At 38.1% G+C, this 19,919-nt stretch overlaps 1 non-coding gene across 1 annotated transcript; it reads left to right on the plus strand.

Moving 5' to 3' along the window:
* The first annotated feature begins 14,360 nt into the window (after positions 1–14,360).
* On the plus strand, positions 14,361–14,433 carry Trnaa-cgc (transfer RNA alanine (anticodon CGC)). The gene has a single exon. It is a non-coding gene; the product is annotated as a tRNA-Ala (tRNA).
* The last annotated feature ends 5,486 nt before the right edge of the window (positions 14,434–19,919 follow it).

Consider the following 19,919-nt stretch of genomic DNA (forward strand, 5'->3'; position numbering starts at 1 on the left):
AGCCACATTCCCAGCCCTATTTTGTAGTTTATTTAGAGACAGGGTTTCATTGAGTTGCTTAGTGCCTCATAGTTGCTGAGGCTGGCTTTGAACTCACAATTCTCCTGTTTCAGCTTCCCAAGCCACTGGGATTACAGTAACTTTGATTTTGAAAGTTATATTTCCTAGGCTTTGTTTCTCTTCTCAGAATATCTCAGAAAATGCTCAGGAACAGAACTATTTTACCTAGCTTTGGGAACCACATGATTACTAGCAGTAAAGGCCAACTCTTTGAATATTTCAACTGTTCAGAACATCCTGTTTGTAGATGGTGCTTTCTTCCACAGTCAGGGAATGGACCTGACATTGTACACTTTGTGCTTTGGCTTTTCTGTCTTCTGTTTTATCCTAGATGTTTATCTCTATTCAGTCAAGCTCTTCAGTAACAAAGACTTCTTGTATGCTACCATGTCTTAAATGCAGGAAATCAACAATTTATTTTATAGTGCTCTTTTCATTTTGTAGAATTCTCTCACCATTATTTTAGTTGATATTTGAAATAATACTTGGAAGTAAATGGAACACTGGGCATCATTATTCTTCTATTTTAGAGTCACTGCTTCAGATATGCTGATATTACCAAAGCAAAACAGTTGGTTTTTAACTGAATAAAGACAAGAATCCACTATAGAATAGAATGGAGATCTCTCAGTAGAACTTGAGAGGAAATGCATTTAGATTTACTGTCATTCAATTGATTCGATAAACTTAAATGATCATCACTTCTCTCAAAAGTATTTAGTGACTCATAGAAACATGAAAACATGATCATAAAAAGTTGAATAAAACATTTTTTTTCCCTAGAGAAACTCGAAGACTATTAGGGAATAAACACATGAAAACACATACTTGAAACTTAGTTTGACCAACACAGAGTTCAGTGCCTCTTTATTGATCCCATTTTACTCAATTTATTCCATTTTTCTTCTGTCAGGCTTCACAGAACCTATTATCAGAAATCTTGGAGTTACTCTTAACCTTACTCCTTCCTTTATGCCCCACCCCTTGAATCCGCCATTAAGTTCAGTTGATGATACTCAAAATGTCTCTCGAACACAAGACCTTCTTTTTGAGGGACTGCCACTGCTCCAAATTTGGCTCTCATGTTCTTTTCTTACAACAGTAGTCTTTCTTACTGAGCCAGTCCAGCTCTCTCCAGAGTTACTTCCTCACAAACAAATCTGTTCATGTTGTTACTCTGCTGAGAACTCCTTATGGGCTCCCCAGTGCTGCAGGATTGAATCTACTCCCTATTTCCTCTCACCTACCTTTCCAGGCTCATTTGTGGCCATTGTTCCCAGGCTTACTATATGCCACAAACAGGGAAATTTTGCAAGATACAAGCATGAATATTCTTGTCTATTAGGGAATGGGAGCTACAGTATGGTGCACTAGGAAGAGCTTTGGGATCTGGAACTTACTAACTGGGCTAATATTCCAGTCTTGCTGTTGACCAGCCATTTGACTTCTGGCCTATTGCATGGTTTTTCAGAAGCTTTAATCTACCCCACTGTGGAACAGAACTACTAACTCTTACTCTGGGGCAGTTTCATGGGTGTTTTATAATGTTCAGGAAACGGGGGTATAAAAAGTGGAAGGGGTTACAGGAGGTAGTTGATTTTTGGAAGGAAAGAACACTTGACCCTCTCACACCTCTTCTGGACTTTGGCAGGAAATGACGATGACATGTTGGATTAGAAGACAAGTGTCTTCACAGGTGATGATCACCCCAGATGAGTGGTGCCATAAATTTGCTTGAGTAGTTGTTTGAGGTATGAGGACTGGGTTTCACTGTGATGAGGTCTTAGGATGGAGATGATGAGGAGGAGTGTTTTCTAAGGTATAAACGCAAAACTCACCAAAATGGTGATTTTCAGAAACATAAAATTAAGTCATTTTGGAAATCATGCTACTTGAATCAGGATGATGTGTGGGAATACCAGGTCCTACCCCTCTGGATCAGTGAGCTAATGATGGTGAGATTTAACAAAAGGAAAATCAGCAGTACAGACAGGGCCCTAGCTGCCATAGACCTACTGGTATTTTCTACTATTCAAAATATGGCCAGCACCTCTCATAAATGTTGCTACTTATTGTCTCTGGTCAAGTGAAATGGAAACTATCTGCTTCCTATGGTGGGTGGGAGGATCTTTTCTCATTTAATGAATTCTCCCACCTGGTTGAGTTAATACCCATTAAAGCTTGTATCTATATGTTGATACTCTGAGATAGTTATATTTTTGGAAAGTACAGTTATGTGTACATCATGGAATATGATTAGGTTTATTTGAAGCTTTATGACTAGCAGATATAAGTATTAAAAACAAAGATAAGATAGCTTCTAGGAATGCTGCAGTGCTCGTCTTCTTCCAAGCCTTGGATTTATTTAACTCTGAGAGTCTGTGAATCCTAGTTTTTAATTCTGCCACTCATACAACTGAATTTCAGCTGTTATTTTGAGTAAAGTAAGAGATTTTTTAGGAACATGTGGTCTATCTCTTGTTCTTTGTTCATTGATTGAGCCAAGAGTTTAAAGCCGGTGCTTGTCACTTCCCTTTTTGCACGCTCTCTGGTGTAGTAAGAGGAAGACATTTTTCACATTGACATCAAAAGCAGACACTTGGTTCTACAAGTGTCTTTGGACACTTTGTCACAATAAACCACAGGTGGCAATTTAATTAATCACAATACTAGCATGCCAAGTGTTACTGATTGCTCATTTCCCATTGGCAAGAGGCTCAGTACATTGTTTAAGGATACAACTAGATCAATCCATTAATCTCAGTTTGAGTTTGGGTTTCCAGGGACTGTGTTTGATCCCAGTTTAGCATCAGACTAAGGGTCTGCCTAGGAACAGAAAAATAGTAAATATGGCATCAGGTAAAATTTAGTGTATTAAATTGGATAAGATGGGTTAGAAAATTGAAAGGTCACTAAGGAACAACAGAGTTATGTCCCTACGGCTTGAGGAGCAAAGTAGAGGGCTTAGAGTTTTAGAGAAATTTATAAACAATGCTCTGAGAATCAATTCCCCCTTGAAGGGTGGATGCCATCCCATAGCAGCCGAGAGCACAGAGCTTAGAGAAAGGCCTGGCAGAGCTTAAGTTCTAAACAGAAGAGGAAGCACTGCTTGGCTACTCTTGGTATCTCAAGAGATCACAGTTGGACACAAGAGAATTTGAGACCAGACCTTTGGGGGTGGGCCATTGCTCAGGAAGCACTCGTTCCTCTGAAAGAACAAACTAGTGCTGGTTCTTGAAGGGACAAAGTTGCTAGAGACTGGGACTAACTGCTGCTTGCTGAAGGACCGTGGTTGGAAGGAGGCTGGAGCAAAGCTGACAGGAAAAACAGAGGGAGGGATGGGACTTCCCCTCCCTTTTCTGCCTTCCAGTTTCAATCCTGTACTCCAGATTGGTGGGACTCTGCAGAAAACCATCTGTCTTCAGCTATCTGAATTCTAATTCTATAATCATAGATGAAGTGATTTAAGCTATCATTATTAGTCTCTAAACAATGTAACTTTTTTTGTGATATTTGTATGTAAAATTGAAATAGACTCAGAGCTAAGGAAAGTGAATAGGAATGGGTGAAGTTAAGATCTGAGTAAAAGTTAATAACCATAAAATATTAATAAAATATATGTATACATAAGATGGAAGGAAAAGCTATGTTTGAAAAATGCTTAATATTCTGTGAATCCCATTAAGAAAAATCTGTGGGGAGTGTGTGTTTCTGTGTGTGTGTTTAGATTTTTACTTCTCCCTATAATTAAGACCTGAGTTTAAATAGAGTACAACTTGTATTTACCCTAAATTACTTACATCCTTGATGATTTTTTTGGAAAACACTGCTTAGTTAATGTAGTATACTGTGATAGAGCAAATCATGATAAAAGCAGATATCAAACTCAACATAAATGTAAAAGGTAAATCATGAGGCAATGAGAGTTTCCTGAGAACCTCCTGTGACTGCCTTTTCTTCTAGGAGGATTCATGATTCGTAATAAAACAGTGTATTAGATCGCAAATGTAATAAGCCATCCAGTTTGTCTTTATAAGAATAAAAAAGGACACCCATTTGAAATTCCCAACATTGTATGTTTTTGCTTTTAGAGTGGAGGATTATAAAACCTGTTAATTATAAAATGTTTTTGCATAAAAAGTGGTTCCTTCCCATATAAAGCCATGCCTCTGGAAAGAAATAGAAGGAGGAAGGGAGTCATTGTGGACATGATTTAGGAAGGATAAATTAAAGCAAAGAATGAGGAAAAGCAAGGCTTTGAGAAGCAAGTGTAAATCCACAGGACCAATTCTGAATTTTCCTCAAGTTGCTGTGTCAATTAATCGTTGCACTGGTTGTTGTCAAATAACCTTAATTAATCAGGAGAGAGGGACATTGAAGTTGTCTGGATGTAAAAGCAAAACATTGCGCCAATGATCCTGAGTAGACTGAAAAATTCTGCTAGAACACTTGGAGGTCATGCACGTTTTTCAAAATTTAGCATCTCAAGAAATTTCTCTGATGATCAACTTCAGGGTCTCCTGATAAGAAATAATATAGAAGGAAACAAATTCCTCAATAAGAGGAACTGAGCTATAAAACTACAAATAGTTCTTTGAGGTAAAATAGCATAGTCTTTTAAAAGTATTTTTATTAATATTTTTTTAAATTGGCACAGAGTAATTCTACATTTTTATCCGGTACAGGGTGGCAGTTTCAGTACACAGTACAATGTGTAATGATCATATCAGGGTAATTGGTGCATTTATCATCTCAAATATATATCATTTCTTTGGGGGAACATAATATTCTCTATTAGCTATTTTGAAATATACAATTTTTGTCAACTGTACTTACCCTCCTATGAAATAAAAATGATTGATCCTCAAGATATTGATCTTTTCGGAAGGAGTAAGACAACAACAGAAAGAAGCCAAGCCGCTGCTGTTGTGTTCATCAGTTTGGGAAAGGTGGAAAAATGTTTCAAAAATGTAAACAAAAATTAAAAAAAAAAAAAACAAACAAAAAAAGGAGGGAGTTCCTTCACATTTTCATCTTGATTTGCTTTAGATGCCAGATTTTCAGTTTTTGTTGTTGTTGTTGGTTTATAAACAAATGAGAAGTTGGCACTTCTCTGCCCATGAAGGATTACTTTAAAAAGGTTGAATGGGGAGCCACGTGGAGGGGCTAGAATCAAAGTCGGCCACTTTGGGTGCGATTTGGAGTTTGGCTGCAACATCATTATTTGGATCCCGAGTCTTCAGCGGCGCCAGCTTTGTGAGCTGTCACGTCCATCAGTGCTCAGCTGCCAATTGAGCTTCCAGCTCCTGATATGGAAACCAATGGAGCAAGCACCATCCAAGCTGAAAGTGCCAATGCTCTGGCAATCCCTGCCCTATGGATGCCTGTGCTCACTCCTGCTGATGGGGGCTTTTGCCACCGGAGCTCATGTGCCTGAGAGTCAGCATGGACAAGATGCTCGTGTTGTGGATTCAGAGGTGAGTGAGGCAGAGCCCTGTCCTTATGATGATCACAGTCTCCTGAGTGGAGACAGACTCTGATGAAGTAAGTTCCAAAATATAGGTATCTCAGGTTATGATGGGTGTAGTGAGGGAGTGGAGGATATGTGACATAGGAGGAGACAAGCCAGAGAAAGTTCTGAGGATGTGCCGTCAGAGTCTTGAAGTACACATGGGGGCCTGTGTACTTACATAAAGGAGGAATAATGCTACCAATGCCCAGAGCCGATACGCATGAGAATTTTTGATGTGCCAGGCACCTGCTAAGCAGTGAGCAGTACCCTTGTTAATACCATAAACGTCCCCATGAGGTTAACATTATCATTATATTTCCCATTTTATATAGAAAAGTAAGTGGAATCCCAGAGAGGTGAAGTGATGGTGGATATGACATTTAGAGAAAAACACAAAATGTGAGACATTTCCAGGATTTTTAACTAAATCCTGTGTATGTACGTGTGATTTTGGGGCATTATTACACATACAAATATTTTTGTAATACATTTTCATTGGCCCTGGTTTGGTTTTGTCCACATAAAGAATGTCATTTTCAGTTTCTCTAGTTAGGGCATGTTAAGAAGCCCTTTGCTGGAGCCTGGATCTATTGTCAGTTAGTGAGACTATTAACCACTCAGAGCTGGGTTGCCTCTGTTCCCAGACTTGCCTTCAACTTCGAAGTCCAGTTGGAGCCACAGAGGTAAATGAAGCATGCAAGGTCTGTCCTGGGGCTTCTAGTCTAGTAATGAAGACAGAATTAACCAATGACCTGTGGCATTGAATGAGTGTTCATAGCTGTTGTGTCTTGCAGAGGGAAACCTGTCAGGGCCTTTTAAGATCTTGTACAGTGGAGGTTTCAACTAGGACAGGGAGTGAAGTCCTATGCTCCCAACCAATCCAAGAAGCAGGAGCAGCTGCAATGGAGCCAGCTTGGCAACCATCAGGGCCTTAAAAAGGGCTCCTTCCTTCACATCTCCCTTGCAGCTGTCAACATGAACCAAAAATGAAGGGATTGTAGTCTGTTGGGTTCATCTGCAACTTGCTCTAGTGTCAACTGATGAACTTTTCCTTCTGTGTGCCATGAAGTAAGCGATTTGTTGTATCTGTAGGACAGAGAATATATCAGCTCACATATTAGTTTTTAAAAACGCCAGTATTTTCAGCTTTGCTTAGCCTTACACTAAAAGAAGCCTTAATATCTTCAAAACATTTTCTCAAAGACCTAGGAAAATTCACATTACATGAGTTGAATACAGGAACTCTCCTGTTATTAAGGTTACTTGATTTTTTTTTCATAATAGATCCTTCATTTCCCTCAAATTGAGCTGCATACAATGAGGCTCATTTTAGTACAAACCCTATGAGTATGGCAACAAAGGTATAAAATAAATTTATTTTCTTTTTACAATTTTTATTACTGTTTTGAAATTTTCTGTATAAATATATTTAGATTTTAAACATATGTACAGTAAAGCAGAACAGTTTTCTTAATAGGGTTTTTTGGTGTTTCCTGCTTTTCTATGTTAAATTGAGTTGTATGCCTCTAAATTCATATGATCGAGTCCTAATTCCAAGCACCTCAAAATGTGATTGTATTTGGAGATAGGCACTTTAAAAAGTATATGTATTAAAATGAGATAATTAGTGTAGCTCTGATTCAATCTGACTGGTATTTATAAGATGTGTCTGCCTATAAATCCCAGATAAATGGGGAAGCTGAGGCAGGAGATCTCAAGTTGAAGGCCAACACAAGTTTGACACCCTATCTCAAAATAGAAAATTGAAAAAGTCTGGGGATGTAGCTAAGTGGATGAGTATGTGCTTTGGTTCAATCCCCAATCCCATAAAACAAAAAGTAGATAAAATTTTGACATAGAAATTATGAGGGAAGAGCTTATAAAGACACATCTATATGCCAAGAAGAGGCCTCAGAAGAAACCAGAGGTGCTGACACCTTGATCTTGGGCTTCTGTCCTTCAGAACGGTGAGAAGAATCACTTCTGTTGTTGTTAAAACTGCCCAGGCTGGTGCTTTGTTCTGGCTGCCATAGGAAACGAACTTGGTCCCTAAGAAACAAAGAATTACATAATCAGACTGACTCCAACGGACAAGGAAAATGAATTTGGGAGCTGACTTTGCCTCATTAGTTCATAATTTTGCACAACTGTCCCTGACGTTTCCTGGGGGTGAGCACCCTCTGACTTCTACACACATGCCCTCCTGATGACATGTTTTCATTTTGCTTTGAGTATATGACACATCCTGTGGCAATTGGGTTTACTTATCCCTCCGTTTACTCTGAACATAATGGGGAAGCTGAGGCAGGAAATCTCAAGTTCAAGGCCAATACAAGTTTGAGACCCTGTCTCAAAATAAATATTTGAAAAGGTCTGGGGGTGTAGCTAAGTGTATGAGTATGTGCTTTGGTTCAATCTCCAGTTCCATAAAACAAAAAGTAGATAAAATTTTGACCTAGAAGGCATTTTCCAGCTCCAGTATTTGTGGAGATGCCAACCTTGAAAGACTGTGTTTCAGTCTTCCAGCGTATTGAACATAAAGCAAAACCAAAGCTTGGCATATAAATTGAAGAACTATAGTCACAAGAATGAACATCCCCAATTCCATATGAAAGCCCAAAGTTGTGGTAGTTGGTCAACATCTTTCTGAGAGCTAGGGGAACAGGGGAGACTGGGTTTCCACAGGATTCACCTCATGCTTTTCTTAAATACTACATTGTCCTACATTAAAAATAGAGTTCACCTCATAAAAATGAAACCATCAGCCAGATAAGGTGGTACACAACTATGATCCTAGAGGTTTAGGAGACTGAGACAGATCACAGGTTCGAGGCCAGTGTCGGGAACTTAAGGCTACCCTGTATCAAAGAAAAAAAATATACGTGTGTGTGTATGTACACAGACACACACACACACACACACACACACACACACACACACACCACACGTGTATATCTCAGTGATAAAGTTCTCGGTTCAGTCCCCGTCAACATACTTTATATACAATCAGATATATGAAAAATTGTGCTGTATTGTGTAATAAGGATTGTAATGCATTCTACTGTCATTTTTTTTAAATCAATTAAAAAAAAATCATGAAGTTTTAAGGGAACTCTTAATGGAAACTCAGAATTGGGTAGACCATAGTCCCCAGCTAGGGCCTACTCCCCTAAGGAAAGCCCCATAAATCTGTAAGCACTATTTTCTCTCCAGACCTTTCTGGCATAGCCCCAGAGAGATTCCTTCCAGTCACTTCTGCGGAGTCAGTCTTTGGGGGCTGCTGTGCAACCTGGAAGGTCTCTGGACAGCGGTGGAATTAGAGCACAGGAAATACAATCCAGAGTAGTCCTGAGGTCTTGGGATGTCCCACGCCAACAACAATGCGTTCTTTGAGACTTTTAGCACCTGAGTTTGTTTTGCTGTTATCCCCAAAGCGATGGAGGACATGGAGCTTCACAGTTGTGCAGGTCATTGTCCCTGTGCAAAGATGGCATTTTCCTGCTGGGGGAGACAAGTGAAGGAGGAGGTCAGAGTGAGGGCTGTGCTCTCACAGTCTGACCTGCTTTACTGAAAAGAGTTCAGTTGGAACCAAGCATGGGGGACACCTGTGATCTTAGGTTCTAAGCAAGGAGGACTGTGTGTCAAGGCTAGCCTGGGCAACTAAGCAAGACCCTTCCTCAAAAAAATACTGGGGATGTAACTCAATGGCAGAGTGCATGCATTCACAATCTCCAATCCTGGAAAAAAAAGTTAAATTTGATGTTCAAAGCTGCACATCTCACACCTCACCTGGTTTTTTGTTTATATGAAAGAAATACCAAAAAAACTTTTCTTTGAGTTTATAAGGAATATCTGCCTTCAATATATAATGAAATTTTAAAAAGAAGATCATGCCTTTTGTGCTTTATTGTACTCTCCAGTTCAACTCCATGCCCTATCTATTTGGGGTTTCCATGCACCTCTTGAGGGGGGCAGCAAATTTAAGGAGTTCCAGTACCTCTGACCTCCCCCTGGTTTCATTAACAACTGTGAGCCCAGGGCCAGGCCAGCTCCTGGGTGTACACAGTTGCACAAGGACCCACATTAAGGAGGGGAGCCCTACTTTTGGGATTTAATGCTCTGAACTATCACAAAATTTTAATAGTATTATCTCTGGCTATATATGCTATAAGTAACATTGGATGGGTAAACAGAACATGCACTGAGAACTGTGCAATTCTTGGCAACCGTTAATTGAAAACAAACAAAAATGCCTACTGGTTCTAAAAGCAAATGCTATAAGAGCAATGTATTCAGCAGAGGGGGCTGTAGACTTGGCAGTGAACTCTTGCAGTTTGAGTAGATAGTAAACAGAGGTGTACTGTTTTCTCTCCCATGGTTGGGTGTCAACTCTTGTTTGGACTGTTTGTCTTACATGAAAGCCTTTCCTTTAAGTATTCCAAACCACAGAGCAACTGGAGCAAGCCTTGGGTATCCCCAGATGAAAATCAACTGTGCGCTTTCTGTACTCTTTGAATTCCCAAGAAGAGGTAGGCATCTGCCCCTATCAAAATAGTCATAAAGCTCAGTTATGGGATACAGTATCTTGGGGGCATTTGCAGATGCTGATTGAGGAAACTTGGGAGTTAGTGAAATACGAAAGTGCTATTAATATCTTCAAACCATGCTTCCTAAGAATGAAAGCATGATTGAAGGATGTATCAGCAAATGGACTGGATCATTCCAGTGGGTAGAATTTGAATGGTGTTATTAATACACTTCAATAACATGGAGAGATCTCTTGGATCCAACTAATAGCCACTTATTATCAAAATCATGAAGCTTAACAAAGGTAAAACTAGGATTGGAACCCAGATTTTCTGGTGTACTATGAATTATTTAATACAGTCAACAAATTTTTACTTATTTTCAACTATGCTAACTCAAAATACACTGGAGAACCCAATAAGATCTGCCTTTGCCCATCATGGAGAATCCACTTTGAAGGGAAACTCATTAATCAAATAATTACACATAGGAGTTAAACTATGACATTCAGGAGTATATTGCACAGCGAGTTCACTAGAGAGAATGTATTAACCTTTTTTAGGAGGTGGTAGGAATCCCAACGGGTGGTATGTGAGCCAGGATTTGGAGGGTGAGTACCATTTAATTAGGAGATGATTGGAAAAGTGAGGACAGGGTGGATCAGGAAGAAAGTACTATGACAGGAGGGAAGGAGGTGCATGTGAGGGACATAGAGCAGAGTGGGGTGTTTCGTGTGCATGGAGCATGGAGTGAGATGAAGCTGGAGAGATGGGCAGTGGCTAGATTTCTCAGACCTCCGTGAGGAGTTGTAGTTATTTTTCTCTTAGGAGCAATGATAAAGTATTTATTTGAAACTGGAGAAATGAGGAAAACATGTTAGATTTACTTTTTTTGTTTTGTTTGGGGAATGCTTTTAACATGATCCTGGACATGTGAGTATGAGTTTTCTTTGAGAAGCCCATGAAGACACGAATGGGTCAACCAAGTGTGAGTCACCTGCACACAGGTGGCAGGTGAAGCTGTGGGTGTGGTGAGATCCTTCAGGATGAGTGCAAAATGTGAGGAAAGTGTGGAGTCTAAGGCTGACCAGCATCGAATGGTGGAAGTCAGAAGAAGATGAATCTGATAAAGAGTGGCAAGGAAAAAACCTAGGAAAGTGACCTAGTGGAACCGGGGTCCAGGAAAACCAATGGACAGAACTGGTCATAGTGGAAATTCTTCCAATGGGTCAAGTGAGAGGATGGCTGAAATACATCTATTTGTTCAGTGACAAGGATATTGCTGATGATCTTGGAAGAGGTAGAGAGGAGTAAGGAGGGATAGTAACGTGAGTGGGGAGAACTCTTCATAGGTTTGTAGGTGAAAAAAGGGAATGAATGAATGTAGGAGATGATTGGAAATTTCTAGTTAGAGCTGAATGAATTTTCTACTATGACAAACATTTGCTTCTAACTCAGAGATTCTGGTTTTCTACTTCTGTATGCCCTGGTTCACAAAAACACAACCGGACAGACTTGAGTTTGTTTTAGGGACATCTTGGGGCTCAGCTTGCAACATTGTTCCTGGTTCTAAAAAGCTAGTGAAATCCCACATAAGCAAATCATCTCATAAAATAAGCCCCAATAGCCTCATGTGACATAGGCTCTTGTTGGAAAAATCTCGAAGATGAAAAGATAACATTCCACACCTGCTTAAGGGTTTTATTTTTATAAACAAAAGTAAAGCTTTGGAGAGCATCTTAATCTGAGCAAATTATGTCTTGGTTAATGTAGCTGCATTCAAAAGTAATAGATTTGCTCCTTTATATGGCAAACAAAGAGAATAGTTCTATTTTTCCTAATAGCTCATTTCATTAACTGAAGCTGTTTATTTCTTTAGCGTTAACTTACTCCTCCCAATACAAGGATAAATACAGGTTACCTGAAGTATATATTTATTTTTGATTTATCTAAACATTTCTTCTCTAAAGCCCCTTTTGTTTTTTATCACGTTGGTGAAATGTTGCAGTCACTTGCCACTTTCTGGGAGTAGTAATTTAACATCTAATGAATGAGGCAGGCAGGTTGCTGGGAAATGCAATCAGCAGTGGCTGATGCTGGGGTTACAGATGGGCCCCCTCATCAGGCTGACAGAACACTTGAAAGTGTGCTGGATAGGAAATAAAAATGGCGAAGCTTTGAGGGAGAGTATTAATGGTTGTTGAATGCACTGATGAGGGACAGTTGTCATGGTAAGGGAGTTAATTTAATAAATACACATAAATGGATTTAAACCTCTTATGTATAATCTGCTGTGCAATTATGGTGCCTCATGCACTGCTGTGGGTTTTACATGTGTCTCTCATTTAATCACGGCACAACTCTGTGAAGTGGGCAATTGCTCAAACTCCTGAAATTCAGTTTGCAAAACTGTACATGGAAATAACAATCCCTAGGTTTATAAGGTCAGTTAAATGTGCGGGGAAAAAGTTTGAAAATTAGGTCCTGAGTTCCACTTCTCCTTAAGATAGGGCAACCCTCCTTATTCTCCAACTTGAAATGACCCAAAATATCAGGCATCCTATGTTTTAAGGGACGGATTAGGTGACCAATAAGCTAATTAAAAAAAAAAAAAAAAAAAAGCTATCATTGGAGAAAGGTTATTTTTTTTTCCAGAAAATGGTACCAAGACAATTAGATGTCTACATGTAAAAGAAGTCACTTCATCTGCTACATAGAAAAATTAACTAAAACATTGTCATAAACCTAAATGAAAACCCTAACAATATGAAATAGTCAGAAGGAAACATAGGGTAAAACCTTTGTGACCTTGACATAGGGAAAAAAATTTTAGGTTCAATATAAAAAAATTACCTGTTAAAAAATACTAAATTGACTAAAAATTAGAAACTTTAAAAATTAAAATTTAAACAATTTTAGTGAATTAAGAAAAAAACTTTTGGTTTTTAAATGACACCGGTAAGAAATGAAAACATAAGCAATAGACTGGAAAAGATATTTTGAAGTCACATATCTGATAGAGAACTTATATTCTGAATATATGAAAAAATTTCAAAACAGGTATAGCAAAACAATGTTATAAAAACTGGGTAAAATAATTCAATAGACACTCTAAGAGAAGAATTACTACCAATCCTTCTCAAATTATTCCATGAAATACAAAAGGAGGGAACCCTTTCAAACTAATTCTATGAAGCTAGTATTATCCTGACACCAAAACCAGAGAAAGACACATCAAGGAAACAAAATTTCAGACCAATATTCCTGATAAACATAGATGCAAAATTTTTGGATAAAATACTGGCAAATTGCATACAAAAACATACTAAAATATATGTACCATGATCAAGTAAGGTTCATCCCAGGGATTCAAGGTTGTTTCAATATACAGAAATCAATAAACATAATTTATCCCATTGATAGTCATGTGATTCTTGTCTTTGAGTCTATCTCAATAGATGGAGAGAAAACATTTGACAAAATACAGTACCCGTTCATGTTCGAAACACTAGAAAAACTAGGGATAGTGGGAACATGCCTCAACATTGTAAAAACTACCTATGTTAAACCCAAGGCCAACATCATTCTAAATGGAGAAAAGTTGGAAGCATTCCCTCTAAAAACTGGAACAAGTCAAGGGTGCCATCTTTCACCACTTTTATTCAACATCATCCTTGAAACTCTTGCCAGAGCAATTAAAAGAAAGTAAAGGCATCTGAATAGGAAAAAAAAAATCAAGATATCCCTATGAGCTGATGATATGATTATGTATTTGGAAGACACAAAGAACTCCATCATCAAAATTCTAGAGCTCATAAACACATTCAGCAAAGGAATGAAAATTAACACCCATAAATCAAATGTGTTCCTATACATCATTGATGAATCTACAGAAGGAGAAATTGGGAAAACTAGCCTAAACACAATACTCTCAAAAAATTAAGTATTAAGGAATCAATCTAACAAAAGAGGTTAAAACAATGAAAACTACAGAATACTAAGGAAATTGAAAAGAACTTAGAAGATGGAAAGCTCTCCCATGCTCTTGGATATGCATAATTAATGTTGTCAAAATGGCCATACTTCCAAAAGCGCTATATAGATTTAATGCAATCCCTATTAAAATACCAATGATAGTCTTCAAAGAAATAGAAAAAGCAGTTATGAAATTCATTTGGGAAATTAAGAGACACAGAATAGCCAAAGCAATCCTTAGCAAAAAAAGAAAAAAAAAAGAAAAAAAAATTGAAGCAGAAGGGGCTGGGGATGTAGCTCAGTTGGTAGAGTGCTTGCCTCGCATGCACAAGGCTCTGGGTTCAATCCCCAGCACCACCAGCAAAAGTGAAGTAGGAGGCATCACAATAGCAGAGCCTAAATTATACACAGAGCTATAGTAACAAAAACTGCTGCACAGTATTGGCACCAAAACAGACATGAAGACCAGTGGTACAGAACAGAGACATAGACAAACTCACATAAATACAGTCTTCTCATACTAGACAAAGGTGCCATAAATATACATTAGAGTACAAATAGCCTGTTCAATAAATGGGAGTGGAAAAACTGCAAATCTATATGTAGCAAAATGAAATTAAACCCCTATCTCTCACCCTGCATAAAATTCAACTCAAAGTGGATCAAGGACTTAGGCATTAGACCAGAGACTTGTGCCTAATAGAAGAAAAAATAAGCCCCAATCTATATCACGTAAGCTTAGGAACTAACTTCCTTAACAAAAATCCTAAATTACAAGAAGTGTAAGTAAGAATCAACAAATGGGATGGTATCAAACTCAAAAACTTCTTCATAGCAAAGGAAATACAGAATAGGAGAATATCTTTGCCACCTGCACCTCAGACAGAGCATTAATCACCAGGATATATAAAGAACTCAAAATGGGCAAATGGACTGGCAGGCATAGGCACACCTTTAGAAGAAGAAATCTGAATGGTCAAAAAAAAAATGTGGGAAAAAAGTCCAAAATTCCTAGCAGTTAGAGAAATGCAAATCAAAACTTCAAGATTTCATCTCAGTTCAGTCAGAATGGCAATCATCAAGAATACAAGTAACAATAAATGCTGGTGAGGATGTGGGGAAGGCACACTCATACATTGCTGGTAGGACTGCAAATTGGTGCAACCACCCTGGAAAGCAGTATGAAGACTCCTCTGAAAACTTGGAATTAAACCACCATTTGACTCATTTATCCCACTCGTAGGTTTATATACAAAGGACTTAAAATCAGCATACTACAGTGACACAGCCACATCAGTGTTTATAGCAGCTCAATTTATAATAGCTAAACTATGGAACCAACCTAGGTGCCCTTCAACAGATGAAAGGATAAAGAAAATGTGGTGTATATATATACACAATGGAATATTACTCAGCCATAAAGAAGAATGAAATATGGCATTTGCCGGGAAGTGGATGAAACCAGAAGCTATCATGCTAAGTGAAATAAGCCAATCCCATAAAACCAAAGGCCAAATGTTTTCTCTGATACGTGGTTGCTAATTTGTAACAAGGGGGTGGTGGCTAGGGAAGAATAGAAGTACTTTGAATTAGAAAAAGGGGACAGAAGGGAAGGGAGGGGGTATGGGAATAGGAAAGATATAGAATGAATCAGACATTCCTATCTTATGTGCATATATAATTACAAGACCAATGTAATTCTACATCATGTACAACCAGAAGAATGGGAAGTTATACTCCATATATGTATAATGTGTAAAAATACATTCTATTATCATGTATGACAAGAACAAATAAAAGAAATGACTGCTATTGTTATTTAAGGAGAGAGCCCACATATCTATTAGAATTGCTAATAAGTGATGATCCCAGTTGTTGGCAAGGCATCAAGGAACTGGAACACTCTCACACTGCTGCTGTAAGTGTGAAATGGTTATGACCACTTGGGAACAGTTTGTCAGTGTCTTAAAATGTCAGTATGCCCTTACTGATGATCTGGCCATTTCATTCCTAGGCATATTCCCAAGAATAAAGAATGCACATGTCTCTACAAGTTTTGCAAAAGAAAGTTTATAGCAGCTTGCTTTGTAACAGTTAGAAACAAAATCTTGGAGGCGCACACATAGGTGAATGCATAAACAATCTGTGTTATATCCACACAAGTTAAGAGTACTCAGCAATAAAAATGACTTAACTATTGACAAATGCATTAACATGGACACATCTCAAAATAGGATGAGGGAAGACACCAGACAAGAATAGATATTGTGTAATTCGATTTTATAAACTAAAAAAAAATGGAAAAGAATCTACATGCCAGTAGATTGGTGCTTGCTGGGAGAGAAGGGGTATGGAGAAAAACAAGAAGGCTAGATTATAATAGGAACAAGGAAACTTTTGGAGTGATGAATATGTACCTATCTTGATTGTGGCGATGATTTTCTGGGTTTCTGCATGTATCATATCACCGAACTGTGCACATTCAGGGTGTGCAAATAAACCTCAAGAGTGCTAAGAATGAAGAAAAGCAAAAGGGTATGTGTAACATTGAACCATAATGTTTTAAGAATGGCTTTCCAAGAAAAACTGATTCAGAATGATCAACCTTGAGTTCATGTTCTAAAAAATTTTCTGGAAATCAAAGATTATAAAAAGTCTTTCATGCAGCTAGGCAATAGATCAAATCTCTTGTAAGAATAAATATAATCAGTCTGCTTCGGACTCTTCCACACCTAGAGCTCATGCTAGAAGACAGCAATCCCTGAAGTCCCCAAGAAAGGAACAGGTAGAGCAAAAATGCTGTTCCTGGCTTCTGTTCATCTTGTTATAAAGGCAGTGGGCATCTCTAGATATGCAAGAATTCACAAGATATAATTCCAATGAGTTTAGGCTGAAACTTTCTGGGAGATTCTAAAGAGCAAACTTCAACTGATGAGGAAGTGGATGGGGAAAGTATGATAATTTTATTAAGAGAGGGGTAACTGAAAATTAGAGGATGGTTATAGTTTTAAAATGCACATAATCTATAATTACTGAAAAAAAATAGAAATGAAAATAAAATTGAGATGAGAAGAAAAACATGGATGGTAGTGCAGAAAACTGTATAGTTGATAATTAAAAGCTTTAAGGTTGGCAAATCAATTAATAGAACTGTGAGTATGCCTAAATATTTATTAAAATGTACTCACTACAATGATGTTATAATCCACTAGCATCCAGTAATGGAAATGAAGCAGAAAGATGGAGAGAAAATGGGAAAAAACCCACCAAATCCACTCTTTCTCAGTGTCGGGAGTTTTAACTAAGAGCTGGCTAAAAATGATTTCAAAATTTTTGATAGATTTAGTCAGTCCAGAAATATACTTGTAAATGTTAGAACTTAGACATTTATAAGTTTTTTTTTAATTGAAACATCCTTATAAGTGCTGAGATTAGAATTAATTAGATATCTAGAGTTTGGAACTGCATAATCATACAATGAAGTTTTTCATGGGAGACTGAGGTGGGCCTTTGAGCATATGTGATCTCTGAGATGATTAAGTAATAGAAGCAAGGTACAGAGTAGCATACAGAAAGTGCTACCAATCAGAAAAGAAAACCAACAGCATATATATGTATATAAATACAAGAAATATATCTAGAAGGACAACCAACAGAACTGTGTCTATCACTTAGGTGTCTGGGAGGAAGGAAGCTGTCCAGGGTCAGGAGTAGGAGAGAGATTATTTACTGAATACCTTTCATATCTTTTGAATTCTGCACCATCTGCACATGTATGAATTTTTAAAATAATAATTAGGTTTTAATTTATTTTAAATGATGTGACATTTATATAACATAAAATTAAGACTTTGTACAATGACAGTGCATTCATAGTGCAACCTTCACCTCTAACTAGTTCTAAAACAATTGTCACCACCCCCAAAGGATATCTCATACTTAGCAAATAGTCACTCTCCATTAATAATTTGTTTTTGAAGAGAAAAAAACACAACCATAACCTGGCCAAGGCTTGTAAGGCATCCACAGTCTGCACTGTCTCTTGAATCTTTGCATCCTCAATCCCTGGCTGAAACACTGCACTCCCTACTTTCCCTTCCTGCAGCCCTAGTCCACCCCAAACTTTCCCTAAACGCCCAGAGCAGAGTTTCTACCAGTGCAGGAAATTTTCAGTGCCTACTGAGGCCTTGCAGCTGGTTGTTGTTTATGGGATTCTTATGGAGAAATGCTGATGCTGAAGGCTACGCTCCCAGCAACTCAGCCTGCTGGGCTTTGAGGACCACGTTTGATTATATTCAGTGCATGCCTGATAGGACAGAGTTAACACAAGCCTTAGTTCTCAAGCGCATGCACTCTGAGGGCTGGGACATATGATGTGCCTCCTGCTTCAAAGCATAAAACTAGGCAACCCCTGGGGAAAATGATTTTGAGTATAAGTGAACATTTGGGGAATGAGAGTAAAAATCAACCAGCCAGTCCTGCAGAGATACTAACGGCAGATGGAAGGAGAGAAGCCAGTACTAACTATAATTCCTGGTCCTGAGCTCTAGAATGGTATCTGCCTCTAACCAATTATGTGTGAAATTAGAGTACTCTTAAGAGAAGTCACATGAGGAGGTTGAAACAGCCATGAAGGCTTTTAACTGTGTGCTCCATATTTTCACGCTCATGAAAGCAAACAACAGAAAATTTCACAAAAGAATGTGATCCTGCATTCTGATAGTCAGTTCGTTTGACGTTGAGGTTGTGAGCAAATTGTTTTAGATTTTTACACATCCAAATTGCATCCCAGGTTTCCGTGAAACCTTTAATGGGGCAGGGGACCTGGTTTCATTGGCCCACAAGCTGTTCTCTTCATTGTGCAGGTAGTTTCCCACATAGAGAAGTGGAGGCCACATCTATATTTCCTATAAAATTGACTGCCATGTGCAATTAGAGAAGTATGTCTCATGGTCTTGATGGCAGCCTGTGTAACTAAATCCATGGGACAGAGATGACGCTGAGAAAATAAGATGATCATTACACTCTGTCAACTTACATGGATTTTTTTTCCACAAAAATTATTATACTTCATGCTGATACTAATTTTGTTATCAAATATTACTTAGAGGAAAACACTAACAATTTAGGAACTTTCATATTGAAAATGGCTTTTTCAACAAATTCATGAGATGCACAACCAGAATGCATTTCATTCAGGGAGGATTCTGAGATTGCTTCAGTCTCAATAGAGGGCATCAGGGAGGATTAGGGGATCTGACTCATAAGGTAGCATCTGGGATTTGGAAACCTGGGAGTCAATAGCAGTACTGGAAATGGTTTATGAGGGCACTGTGACTTTTATTTTAAAGAGACTATTTTCCTCTGAGTAATAGTTTTAACTTTTACTTTATGTCCTTTTAAACTCAAATCAAAAATCTTACTGTTGCAAAGAATTTAGTCTCTGGTTGATATTAGTTGGCAAGAGAAAAATGTATCTTTGATACAATAATGATGTAGACAGCTGACATTTACCAAGAGCCCACGTGCCACAGAGACTGTCTTGTGTGCTCTACGCATACAACCTGACTGGCTGTCACATTAGGAGATGAGTAATCATCTCATTATCTTTATTTTACAGATGTGAAACCTGAGGTACAGATTGGTTGAGTCAAATAACTTGGTTAAGCTTACACTGCTAAAATGATGCCTAACTATTGTATCCACTTAATTTTACCACTTTTTATTTATGGCTATCAATTACTGAGCACTGACAAAAGTATTTGGTTTTCCGTTTGAGTTTGACTGTAAGTGAGGTAGCTCTCATTACTTCCTAGCTGAGACAAGTGAGGCTTATAAAAATTAAA

Source organism: Marmota flaviventris, chromosome 4 (assembly GCF_047511675.1).
Source record: "Marmota flaviventris isolate mMarFla1 chromosome 4, mMarFla1.hap1, whole genome shotgun sequence".
In the NCBI taxonomy this organism is placed as follows: Eukaryota; Metazoa; Chordata; class Mammalia; order Rodentia; family Sciuridae; genus Marmota; species Marmota flaviventris.